Here is a 13,467-nt window from a genome sequence, read left to right as displayed (position 1 = left end):
GAGTAAGGGGTTTATCTGTTTAGGCGGACAATCCCTCAGAAATACAACAGCGACAGAGACTAACTCTTCGTGGTAGCCAAGGTAACCACGGCAATGGCATTTTTGAAGGAAAAACCGAGCATCTTGGAGTGAAAGTTTTGGACAAAATTAACAGATGGCTCTTCTTACATGTTTTGGTTGGGTTAGGGTAAGTGTGTTACCTGTTTAAGCAGATAATCGCACAGAGAATACCATAGCAACAGAGACTAACTTCATTGTAGCCAAACTAACCACGCTAATGGCATTTATGATGGAAAGTAGAGGTACTCGTAGTCAACATTTTGAATAAAATTACCGAACGGCTCTTTCAACATATTTCACTTAGTATAAGGGTTTTATCAGCTCAGGCAGTCAATCGCACAGAGAATATCACAGCAATAGAGACCAACTCTTCGCAGTAGCCAAGCTAACCACGCCAATTGCATTCCTGAAGGAAAGAACCAAGCTTCTCGTAGTAAACGTTTTGGATAAAAATCAACGGATGGTCCTTGCTACATGTTTTGGTTGACGTAGTGTTTGAGTTTAGGGTCAAGTTTTTCTGCTCAGGCGGACAGTGCCCAACCGCTGGCTTAGCGATACCCCAATATAAGAGTTATGGAGAGCTTGATGGGTTCAATTTGGATGTTTTTTTCTGCTTTACAACTGATCTGCCACTGTCCTGTATCTTGATTAGTTTATCCCGTGTTAAACTTGAAAAATTGCTGGTGAGGTTTGGAGCATTATAAGAGTTTTTTTTTTAGTTGAAGTTCACTGCTATTGCAGTTTAATGTTTTTAGGGTTAGGTTTAAAATAAAAGTAATTGATGGCTTTCTCAATTTTTTTCTTTTACCACTCAGAGCACGCTCTTTGCCTCAAAAGGACAGAGCTTGTAATCAAATCACTTCTCTGTACCTGCTTCATGCTCAGGAAGAAGCACCGTAGCTCATCATCGTGGGTGGTGGACTCACACTTAAACATTTTTCAAACCAAGAACGACAGAAATGACCGCTGAAAGTGTAGTCTTCTGAATCTTTTGGATAAAATTAATGGCCGTCTCTTCCTACATCTTTTGGCCAGGGTTGGCGTAGGGTTACAGTGAGGGTTTTTCCTACTCAAAAGTAGTTCCACAAACAATACCACAGCAACAGACAGTCTGCCTGAGCAGATAAAACTCCTACACTAAACCTATCCCAACCCTTACAGAAAGATGTAGAAAGAGCCATCCGTTAATTATATCCAAACCTTAAGCTCCGTGACAGTATTATCCGTCAAATACCATTGCCGTGGTTAGCTTGACTTCTGCTAAGAATTAATCCCACAAAGAATACCATAGCAACAGAGACTGTCTTGGCAGTTGCCAAGCTAACCATTGCAATGGCATTTCTGATGGAAAGTACAGAGCTTCTCGGTGTGAAAGGTTTGGATAAAAATCAACATACGGCTCTTTCAACACGTAAGGGTAGGGTTTGTGTTAAGGTAAAAGTTTTACCTGCTCGGGCAGAAAATCCCACAGCAACAGATTTTCACTCTTCATGTTAGCCACGCCAACCATGGCAATGGCATTTTTGATGGGAGATACTAGGCTTCTCCGAGTGAAAGGTAAGGGTTAGAATTGAATGCCAGAGCCAACACATGTCAACCAGGCGCCTCAACAATGCCCAAATACTGGCTTACAGATACCCCCAGGTTTAGGGTTACGAATTTGGAGAGAGTTTGATGGATTGGGTATAGGATCTATTTGGAGGTTGTTTATTCTTTACACTTGATCCCCCATTGTCTTCCCTCTTGTTTATCCCGTTTTAAACTTGAAAAGTTGTTGGTGGGGTTTGCAGCAATACAAGTGGGTTTCTTTTATTGAATTGCACTTCTACAATCGTCATGTTTTTAGGGTTTGGACTAAGTTTTAGGGGTAGGTTTAAATAAAATTGATGAATTTCTACATTTTTGCCCCTCCTTTTTACCACACCGAACAGGCTCCTTCCTCTTGATAACTCCATAAAAGCAACACTGAACGGTCACCAAAAGCACAGAGTGAGTGATTAAACCACTTCTCTGTACCTGCTTCGCGGTCAGGGAGAAGCACCCCAGGCTCATCATGGTGAGTGGCGGGACTCGCACTTTAGAAAAACATTTCTCAAGATAAAAACTAAAGAAATTATCTCTGAAATTAGTATTAGGCTTTGATAAACTCAATGGATGGCTCTATATCTTTCGGTTACGGTTGGGGTAAGAGTTTTATCTGCTCTGGCAGACAATACCACAGCAATAGAGACCAACTCGTCGCAGTAGCCAAGCTAACCACGGCAATGGTATTTCTGATGGAAAGTAGAGAGCTTCTCAGAGTAAAAGCTTTGCATAAAATTAACGGACAGCGCTTTCTACATATTTCGCTTGAGGTAGGATTTGGGTTAGGGTTTTATCTGCTCAGCCACACAATCCCAAAGAAAACACCACAGTAACAGAGACCAAATCTTCATAGTAGCCAAACTAACCACAGCAAAGTCATTTCTGATGTTAAGTACCGAGCTTCTCGGAGTGATAGTTCCGGATGAAATTAACAAACGACTCTTTCTACATGTTTCACGTAAGAGTAAGGGTTTTATCTGCTCAGCCAGATAATCCCAAAAAATACCACAGCAACAGACAGTCTTGGTGGTAGCCAATGGCATTTCTGATGGAGAGTAGCAAGCTTCTCACAGCGATAGCTTTGGCTAAAATAAACGGATGGCTCTTTCTACATGTTTCAGTTGGTTTAGTGTAAGTGTTTTACCTGCTCAGGCAGACAATCCCACACAAAATAGCACAGCAACAGAGACTAACACTTCACGGTAGCCAAGCTAAACACAGCAAGGAAAATTCAGAAATTAAGTACCGACTTATTCGTACTCGAAATTTTAGATCAAACTAACTGACTTTCTTCATGTTTTGGTTGAGGGTTTTATCAGCTCAGGAAAACTATCTCACAGCAACAGAGACTAACCCTTCGCAGTAGCAAAGCTCGCCACGGCAATGGCATTTCTGATGGAAAGTACCCAGCTTCTCGGAGTGACAGTTTTGGATCTTACTGACGTAAGCTCTTTCTACAACGTTTCGTTTTAGTTAGCATAAGTGTTTTACCTCCTCAGGCAGACAATCCCACAGCAACAGAGACTAACTTCATCGTAACCAAGCTAAATACAGCAATGGCACTGCTCTTCTCAAGTACCGACTTTCTGAGTGACAGTTTCGGAAAAAAATTTCACGGAGGCTGTTTCTACATGTTTCACTTAGCGTAAGGGTTTTATCAGCTCAGGCACACAATCGCACAGAGAATACCACAGCAACAGAGACTAACTCTTCGTAGTAGCCAAGCTAACTACAGCAAATGGCATTACTGATGGAAATTATCAAGCTTCTCGGAGTGAAAGTTTTGGATAACATTAATGGATGGCTCTTTCTAAATGTTTCATTTATAGTAAGGATTCTATCTGTTCAGGCGGACAATCCTGCAGATATTACAATAGCAACAGAGACCAACTCTTCGTGGTAGCCAAGCTAACCACGGCAATGGCATTTCTGATGGAAAGTACCAAACCTCTCAGAGTATACGTTTTAGATAAAATTAATGGACGGCTCTTTCTACATTTTTCGCTTAGTTGTAAGGGTTTTATCAGCCAAACAATCACACAGAGAATACCAGAGCAACAAAGTCAAACTCTTCATTGTAGCCATAGAGTAATAGTTTTGGATGAAATTAATGGACGACTCCGTCTACATATTTCGCTTAATTGTAAGGGTTTTATCAGCTCAGGCAGTCAATTGCACAGAACATACCACAGCAACAGAGAAAAACTCTTTGTAGTAGCCAAGCTAACTACGGCAATGGCATTCCTGATGGAAAGTACCAAGCTTCTCGGAGTGAAAGTTTTGGTTAACATTAATGGACGCGTCTTTCTACATGTTTCACTTATGGTAAGGGTTTTATCTGTTCAGGCGGACAATCTCGCAGAAATACAACAGCAACAGAGACTGTCTGCCTAAGCAGATAAAACCCTTATACTAAACCTATCCCAACCCTTACAAAAACATGTAGAAAGAGCCAGCCGCCTATTATATCCGAACCACAAGCTCCGAAACACTCCATATCTTCCACCAGAAATACCATTGCCGTGGTTAGCTTGGCTCCTGCTAAGAATTAATCCCACAAATAATACCATAGCAACAGAGACTGTCTTGGCGGTTGCCAAACTAAATCACTGCAGTGGCATTTCTGATGCGAAGTACAGAGCTTCTCGGAATGCAAAATTTGGATAAAATTAACAGACGGCTCTTTCAACACGTTTGGGTTGGGGTTTGTATTAGGGTAGAGGTTCTACCTGCTCAGGCAGCAAATCCCACAGAAAACCCCACAGCAAGAGACCAACTCTTCGTGGTAGCCAAGCTAACCACGGCTCCGGCATTTCACACTGAACATACTAGGTTAGCTTTATGGTTAGGGTTGAATGCCAGAGCCAACACATGTCAACTGAGCACCTCCGCCAATGCCCAAGTGCTGGATTAGAAATACCCCCAGGATTCGGGTTAGGGATTTGGATAGAGTTTGATTGGTTAAGTCTGGGGGCAATTTGGGTGTTTATTCATTACAACTGATCTCCCAGTCTTATATCTTGATTACTTTATCCCGTTTTAAACTTGAAAAGTTGTTGGTGGGGTTTGGAACAATACAAGTGTTTGTTTGTTTGTTTTTTTTTTTTTCAAATTGAACTTTTCTGCAATTACAATTTAATGTTTTAAGAGTTAAGAGTAAGGTTTAGGGTTAGGTCAAATTGATGAATTTCTGCACTTTTTTCCTTTTTACCACTCAGAACATGCCCCTTCTCTTGATGCTCCCATAAAAGGAACATTGAACGTCATCTAAAGCACAGAGCTTGTGATTAAACAACTTCTCTGTACCCGCTTAGCGCTCAGGAAGAAGCACCCCAGCTCATCATGGTGGGTGGCGGGACTCGCACATTAGAAAAACCTTTCTCAAGATAAAAACTAAAGAAATTATCCCCGAACTTAGTATTAGATTTTGATAAACTCAATGGATGGCTCCATATCTTTCGGTTACGGTTGGGGTAAGAGTTTTATCTGCTCTGGCAGACAATACCACAGCAATAGAGACCAACTCGTCGCAGTAGCCAAGCTAACCACAGCAATGGTATTTCTGATGGAAAGTAGAGAGCTTCTCAGAGTAAAAGCTTTGCATAAAATTAACGGACAGTGCTTTCTACATGTTTCGCTTGAGGTAGGATTTGGGTTAGGTTAAGGGTTTTATCTGCTCAGCCACACAATCCCAAAGAAAATACCACACCAACAGAGACAAACTCTTCATAGTAGCCAAACTAACCACAGCAAAGTCATGTCTGATGGAAAGTACCGAGCTTCTCGGAGTGATAGTTCCGGATGAAATTAACAGACGACTCTTTCTACATGTTTCACGTAAGAGTAAGGGTTTTATCTGCTCAGCCAGATAATCCCAAAGAAATACCACGGCAACAGACAGTCTTGCTGGTAGCCAAGTCAACCATGGCAATGGCATTTCTGATGGAGAGTAGCAAGCTTCTCGCAGCAATAGTTTTGGGTAAAATAAACGGATGGCTCTTTCTACATGTTTCGCTTAGCGTTTTATCAGCTCAGGCAGTCAATCACACAGAGAACACCACAGCAACAGAGACTAACTCTTCGTAGTAGCCAAGCTAACTACGGCAATGGCATTCCTGATGGAAAGTACCAAGTTTCTTGCAGTGAAAGTTTTGGATACAATTAATGAAAGGCTATTCTACATATTTCACTTATAGTAAGGGTTTTATCTATTCAGTCGGACAATCCCGCAGAAACACAATAGAAACAGAGACTAACTCTTCATGGTAGCGAAGCAAACAAAGGCAATGTCATTACTGAGGGAAGGTACCAAGATTCTCGGAGTGAAAGTTTTGGATAAAATTACTGGACAGTTCTTTCCACATATTTCGCTTAGTGTAAGGGTTATATCAGCTTAGGCAGACAATTACACAGAGAACACCACAGCAACAGAGACTAACTCTTCGTAGTTGCCAAGCTCGACACAGCAATGGCATTACTGATGGAAAGTACCAAGCTTCTCAGAGTCTAAGTTTTGGATAAAATTAATGGACGGCTCTTTCTACATGTTTCGCTTAGCGTAAGGGTTTCATCAGCTCAGGCAGTCAATCGCACAGAGAATACCATAGCAACAGACACCAACTCTTCGCAGTAGCCAAGCTAACCATGGGAATGGCATTTCAGATGGAAAGTACCAAGCTTCTCGGAGTGAAAGTTTTGGATAACATTAATGGACAGCTCTTTGTACATGTTTCGCTTAGCATTAGTGTTTTATCAGCTCAGGCAGTCAATCGCACAGAACACCACAGCAACAGAGACTAAATCTTCGTAGTTGTTAGGGCTCGGTCTGTTGACCAACCTGGCAACCAGCAATGAGAGCGGGGGAAGGGCGCGTCTGAAACACCTGCAGCCTATCTACTCGTTAACCACTCTAGTATAAGTTTGTTTGCTTTCCAGAACTCGTCGCGAGTTCGTCCTGAACAGTCCCGTGAGTAAATTCTTCGTCTCGAGTTTTGTGACATTTCTGTGTCTCCCGGTGGAGTACAGATTGTAGTATTCTCCGTGTTTTTGCTTGTTTGATTATTCCCTTGTGTCAGTTCTCCTTGAGAGCTTGTTCGGAGAAGAACTCTGTGTTTTCCCCATTGGATTTTCCCATCGTGATTTTCTAGTTGAGATCAAGTTTTTGATATTCTAATTTCTCCTCTCTCACTGTGGATCTTATTACTCGGTTGGACTTCTACCTTAAAGGAGCAGTTTGTGTTTTTTCCCTTTCGGACTTTAAAGGAGCAGTTTACGTTTTTTTCCCTTTCGGACTTTAAAGGAGCAGTTTACGTTTTTTTCCCTTTCAGACTTTAAAGGAGCAGTTTACGTTTTTTCCTTTTCGGATTAAGGGGGCAGTTTACGTTTTCCCATTTTTAAGAAGCTATTCTCAAGTTCCGCCTGAAGCGCCTTCCCCTTCTGTCCAGGCCCGGCCGGCTCTCCTCTACGAGTCCTGCCAGGTTGGTGCTTTACTTTGTCTTGTGTTGTCGCTATTGGGTTCGTTCTACAAACCATAACAGTACGAACTCGCGACCACTATGAACCCAGACAACCCAGACGCCAATCCTGTCCAGGCTGCTCTCTATAAGCAGATTCAGCTTACAGCCTCCCACGGCCAGCAACTACAAGAGGCCGCTGTTGCCATGCAGGGCCTCCGGGCTCAGGTGCAACCCCTCCAGGCTTCGGTGGATTCTCTTTCGGCCCAGCAAGCGGCGCTCGCGAGCCAACAAGAGGAGGTTCTTAAGCAGTTGCAAACTCTCACAGCGGCTATCACCATCCAGCCAGCTGTCCCACCAGTTCCGGCCGCCCCTCCTCCAGCAGTGCCCGCAGCCGTTGCCTTAGACAATCCTACCGTTTATGTTTCGGATTTCCGGGAGCCCAGTATCTCCAATCCCAAGCCTTTTGATGGCAACTTTGAGACCTGTGCCACGTTCATCATGCAGTGTGAGCTTGTCTTCGCCCACCATTCCAGGGGGTTCACCACAGATGCTGCAAAAGTTGCTTACGTGACTAACCTACTGACTGGCCGCGCTGCTCAGTGGGCCACTGCTTCCTTGTCCATGGGGGCCAGTTTCTGCTCTTCCTACGATGACTTTGTGGCTGAGCTTCGGAAGGTATTCCATCATCCAGTGTACGGTCAGGATCCGGGTGTCCGATTGAGCAGGATCCAGCAGGGCAGTGGCAGTGTCACTGACTACTCAGTCGAGTTCAGGCTGGCTGCGGCTGAGAGTGGCTGGAACGACCAGTCACTTCGGGTAACCTTCCGTAGGGGCCTCAGTGATGCCGTCAAGGATCAGCTAGCCACCCGGGAGGATCCTACCTCTCTCGACGACCTTATCAGCCTTGCCACCCGCATCGACGGACGTCTCCGCGAGAGAAGGCGCGAGCGAGGTCTACGGGGAACCGTTTCTACCTCTCAGCCATCCAGAGCTTCCGAAGGGGGCTCTTCTTCGTCGCACTCCACTTCCCCTGTGGCAAGCCTCTCCTCCTCCCAGACAGTGACAGAGGAGGAACCTATGCAGCTCGGGCGTACACGACTGACTCCCGCTGAACGTGAGGCCCGGTTCAAGGCAGGTCTCTGTCTTTACTGCGGTCTTAAGGGACACCGGATCAGTGAGGGTCCTACGCGGCCAAAAGATTAGGCTCACTGGGACCCCGGGAGATCCTAGTGAGCCGTCTTTCCTGTTCCCGCCATCCTGCTCCGGCTAACCATCTTGTGAGCGTTACCCTGGCTTGGGCAGACCAGCGGCTCACTGTAGGCGCACTCATCGATTCGGGAGCTGATGGGTGTTTCTTGGACTCTACGTTTGCTGCTCAAGCTAACATTCCATGTGAGGAATTGGAGAGGCCAATAGAGGCCTTTGCTCTGGATGAGCGCCGCCTGGCCAGTGTTACCCGACAGTCCTGTCCCGTGTCTCTCACTATTGCTGGAAACCATGTGGAGAGCCTTCAGTTCTTCATCATCCAGTCTCCCTTAGTTCCTGTGATCTTGGGGCGTCCCTGGTTGGCTCAGCATGAGCCACACATTGCTTGGTCGTCTGGTAACATTTTGGAGTGGAGCTCCTCCTGTCACACCCGGTGTCTTCAGGCCGCACCTGGTCCAGCAGTCCAGACTGTTCCGATTGCCCCTCCTCCCGATCTTTCCTCTGTTCCTCCCGAGTATCATGATCTCGGGGAGGTCTTCAGCAAGACGCGGGCTCAGTCTCTCCCTCCGCATCGGCCATGATTGTGCTATCAACCTCCGTCCTGGGGCCTCTCTCCCTAGCAGTCGTCTTTACAGCCTTTCCATCCCCGAGAAGGCTGCTATGGACGATTACATTTCAGAATCGTTGGCGGCAGGGCTCATCCGACCCTCATCCTCCCAGGTGGCAGCTGGTTTCTTTTTCGTTAAGAAGGATGGTGGTCTCCGACCCTGCATTGATTATCGCCAACTCAACGACATCACCAAGAATAAATACCCCCTGCCTCTGATGAGCTCCACCCTCGAACCCCTGACCCAGGCGACTGTCTTCACTAAGCTGGATCTCCGGAACGCCTACCATCTCGTTCGGATCCGGAAAGGGGACGAGTGGAAGACAGCCTTTAAGACTCCCCGTGGTCATTATGAGTACCTGGTAATGCCGTTCGGCCTCACCAACGCCCCGGCGGTGTTCCAGGCACTCATGAATGACATCCTTCGCGACATGCTCGACCAATTCGTTGTCGTCTACCTTGATGACATCCTCATCTTCTCCAGGTCCCTCGAGGAGCATGTCCAGCACGTGCGGCAGGTTCTCGAACGCCTCCTTCGTAACCGGCTGTTCGTCAAGGCTGAGAAATGCCTGTTCCATTCTGAGTCAGTGGACTACTTAGGTTTTATCGTGGAGGGAGGCAAGACTCGAGCTGATCCTCGCAAGATCAAAGCGGTGGTGGAATGGCCGGATCCTAAGTCACGTAAGGAACTGCAGAGCTTCCTCGGGTTCGCGAACTTTTACAGGAGGTTCGTCTGAAACTACAGCTCTGTAGCAGAACCCCTCACCCGTCTAACCTCCCCCTCTCAGCCGTTCGTCTGGTCCCCAGCTGCTCGCTCTGCATTTCTGTCGCTCAAGGAGAGGTTCACCAGTGCCCCCGTCCTACTCCATCCCGATCCCAAGAGGCAGTTCATAGTTGAGGTGGACGCTTCGGACACCGGATTGGGGGCTGTGCTCTCCCAACGATCAGAGGCCGACCAGAAGGTTCATCCTTGCGCGTTCTTCTCCCGCCGGTTCCTTCCCGCCGAGGAGAACTACGATGTTGGTAATCGGGAGCTTCTCGCTGTAGTGGCTGCACTTGAGGAATGGCGCCATTGGCTGGAGGGGGCAGAGCATCCATTTACCATCTGGACTGATCATAAGAACCTGACGTTCATCCGGGCAACCAAACGTCTCAATGGTCGGCAGGCACGGTGGGCCAGTTTCCTCAGTCGGTTCGACTTCACACTGACTTATCGTCCTGGCTCCCGCAACACCAAGGCAGATGCTCTGTCTCGTCAACACCTTAAGGAACCTGTAACGGTGGAGCCAAGTCCCGTCCTCCCTGAGACCAAGGTCGTTGGCGTGGTGACCTGGGGCCTTGAAACAGTGGTCAAGCGCGCCTTGCGCTCCAGTCCAGCCCCGAGCAACGTGCCGCCTCGCCGACTGTTTGTTCCGGACTCAGTGAGGTCTCGGGTCCTCAAATGGGGCCACACCAGTCAGCTCGCTTGCCACCCTGGAGTCCACCGCACTTTCACAGCTCGACGGTTCTGGTGGCCCACTATGAGGAGGGACGTCGAGGAGTTCGTCATGGCCTGCACCATCTGTGCCCGCAGCAAGGCCTCTCACCAGGCACCGGCTGGTCTGCTGCAGCCCCTTCCTATTCCCAGTCGGCCCTGGTCCCATGTGGCGTTGGATTTTGTCTCTGGACTTCCTCCGTCTCAGGGCAACACAGTGATCCTGACGGTGGTGGATCGCTTCAGCAAGGGTGTTCACCTGGTGGCTTTGCCTAAGCTTCCTTCTGCTTCAGAAACCGCTGACCTCCTGATGAGCCACGTCTTCCGTTTGCATGGACTTCCCAAGGACATTTTGTCAGACAGAGGGCCCCAGTTTGTTTCCCGTGTGTGGCGTGCTTTCTGCAAGGGGTTGGGCGCCTCGGTCAGCCTTTCGTCGGGATATCATCCGCAGACTAACGGACAGACAGAGGATGAACCAGAGTGTGGAATCTGCTCTCCGTTGCGTCGCTGCCAAGAAGCTAACCTCCTGGAGTCAGTTTCTCCCCTGGGTCGAGTATGCGGTCAACTCCTTGGTCAGCTCCGCCATCGGCCTCTCGCCCTTTCAGGCATCCCTGGGTTACCAGCCGCCCGTCTTCTCTGCACAGGAGTCCGAAGTGGAGGTTCCCTCCGTGCAGACTCATCTGGACCGCTGTCGTCGTGTCTGGGAGATCACCAGGGCTGCGCTGCTCCGTGCTACGGAACGTGCCAGACGAGGAGCTAACCGTCGCCGATCCACAGCACCAGCTTACCAACCCGGACAGAGAGTCTGGCTGTCCACCAAGGATCTCGCCCTTCAGTCCTCTGCCAAGAAGCTGAATCCCCGGTTCGTTGGACCCTTCGAGATCCAGGAAGTACCCAGTCCTGCAGTTGTGCGTCTTAAGCTCCCGGCCTCCATGAAGACCCATCCGGTTTTTCATGTGTCCCGAGTAAAGCCTGTCTCCGAGAGCCCCCTTATGCTTCCGGCCCCAGCTCCGCCTCCCCCTGAGATTGTGGATGGGCATCCACAGTGGAAGGTCCGTCGGCTGATGGACGTCCGACGCAGGGGACGGGGGTTCCAGTATTTGGTTGACTGGGAGGGCTATGGGGTGGAGGAATGAAGCTGGGTATCCCGCCAGCTCATCATGGACCCTGGTCTGCTCGCTGAGTTCTATCGCCGTCACCCTGACAAGCCTGGCAGGTCGCCTGGTGGCTCCCGTAGAGGGGGGGGTACTGTTAGGGCTCGGTCTGTTGACCAACCTGGCAACCAGCAATGAGAGCGGGGGAAGGGCGCGTCTGAAACACCTGCAGCCTATCTACTCGTTAACCACTCTAGTATAAGTTTGTTTGCTTTCCAGAACTCGTCGCGAGTTCGTCCTGAACAGTCCCGTGAGTAAATTCTTCGTCTCGAGTTTTGTGACATTTCTGTGTCTCCCGGTGGAGTACAGATTGTAGTATTCTCCGTGTTTTTGCTTGTTTGATTATTCCCTTGTGTCAGTTCTCCTTGAGAGCTTGTTCGGAGAAGAACTCTCTTTGTGTTTTCCCCATTGGATTTTCCCATCGTGATTTTCTAGTTGAGATCAAGTTTTTGATATTCTAATTTCTCCTCTCTCACTGTGGATCTTATTACTCGGTTGGACTTCTACCTTAAAGGAGCAGTTTGTGTTTTTTCCCCTTTCGTACTTTAAAGGAGCAGTTTGTGTTTTTTCCCTTTCGGACTTTAAAGGAGCAGTTTACGTTTTTTCCCTTTCGGACTTTAAAGGAGCAGTTTACGTTTTTTCCTTTTCGGATTAAGGGGGCAGTTTACGTTTTCCCATTTTTAAGAAGCTATTCTCAAGTTCCGCCTGAAGCGCCTTCCCCTTCTGTCCAGGCCCGGCCGGCTCTCCTCTACGAGTCCTGCCAGGTTGGTGCTTTACTTTGTCTTGTGTTGTCGCTATTGGGTTCGTTCTACAAACCATAACAGTAGTAGCCAAGCTTACTACGGAAATGGCATTCCTGATGGGAAGTACCAAGCTTCTCGAAGTGAAAGTTTTGGATAACATTATTGGACGGCTCTTTCTTCATGTTTCACTTATGGTAAGGGTTTTATCTGTTCAGTCGGACAATCGCGCAGAAATACAACAGCAACAGAGACTAACTCTTTGTGGTAGCCAAGCAAACCAGGACAATGGCATTACTGAAGAAAAGTACCAAGATTCTCGGAGTGAAAGCTTTGGATAAAATTACTGGACAGCTCTTTCTACATGTGTCGCATAGTATAAGGGTTTTTATCAGCTCAGACAGACAATCGCACAGAGAACACCACAGCAACAGAGACTAACTCTTCGTAGTAGCCAAGCTAACTACAGCAATGGCATTCCTGATGGAAAGTACCAAGCTTCTCGGAGTGAAAGTTTTGTATAACATTAATGGACGGCTCTTTCTACATGTTTCACTTACGGTAAGGGTTTTATCTGTTCAGGCAGACAAACCCACAGAAATAAAACAACAACAGAGACTAACTCTCTTCGTGGTAGCCAAGCTAACCACAGCAACGGCATTTCTGATGGAAAGTACCAAGCTTTTTGGAGGGAAAAATTTGGGTAAAATTAATGCCCGGCGTTTTTACATATTTCGCTTAGTGTAAGCGTTTTATCCATTTAGGCGGACAATCCCTCAGAAATACAACAGCAACAGAGACCAACTCTTCGTGGTAGCCAAGCTAACCACGGCAATGGAATTTCTGAAGCAAAGAACCGAGCTTCTTGGACTGAATGTTTTGCATAAAATTAACGGACGGCTCTTCCTACATGTTTTGGTTGGGTTAGGGCAGGTATGTTACCTGTGTAAGCAGACAATCGCAGAAATACAACAGCAACAGAGACTAACTCTTCATTGTAGCCAAGCTAACTACGAAAATGGAATTTCTGATGGAAAGTACCAAGCTACTCGTAGTAAAAGTTTTGGATAAAATTACTGGACGGCTTTTTCTATATATTTCGCTTAGTTGTAAGGGCATTATCTGCTCAGGCAGACAATCGCACAGAGAATACCACAGCAACAGAGACCAACTCTTCGCAGTAGCG

The 13,467-nt window shown here is 47.4% G+C and overlaps 2 non-coding genes and 1 pseudogene across 2 annotated transcripts; all 3 read right to left on the bottom strand.

The window, feature by feature from the left end:
• Positions 1 to 866: 866 nt before the first annotated feature.
• LOC130110898 (small nucleolar RNA U3) lies at positions 867 to 1,042 on the bottom strand (annotated as a pseudogene).
• A 935-nt stretch (positions 1,043 to 1,977) lies between these two features.
• On the bottom strand, positions 1,978 to 2,199 carry LOC130110892 (small nucleolar RNA U3). The gene has a single exon (XR_008810105.1). It is a non-coding gene; the product is annotated as a small nucleolar RNA U3 (small nucleolar RNA).
• Positions 2,200 to 4,853: 2,654 nt separating this feature from the next.
• On the bottom strand, positions 4,854 to 5,071 carry LOC130110874 (small nucleolar RNA U3). The gene has a single exon (XR_008810088.1). It is a non-coding gene; the product is annotated as a small nucleolar RNA U3 (small nucleolar RNA).
• Positions 5,072 to 13,467: the final 8,396 nt, after the last annotated feature.

This window comes from Lampris incognitus, chromosome 3 (assembly GCF_029633865.1).
Source record: "Lampris incognitus isolate fLamInc1 chromosome 3, fLamInc1.hap2, whole genome shotgun sequence".
Classification (NCBI taxonomy): Eukaryota; Metazoa; Chordata; class Actinopteri; order Lampriformes; family Lampridae; genus Lampris; species Lampris incognitus.
Note: the sequence above shows the minus strand (reverse complement) of the source record. Positions and strands in the feature narration are given on the sequence as shown.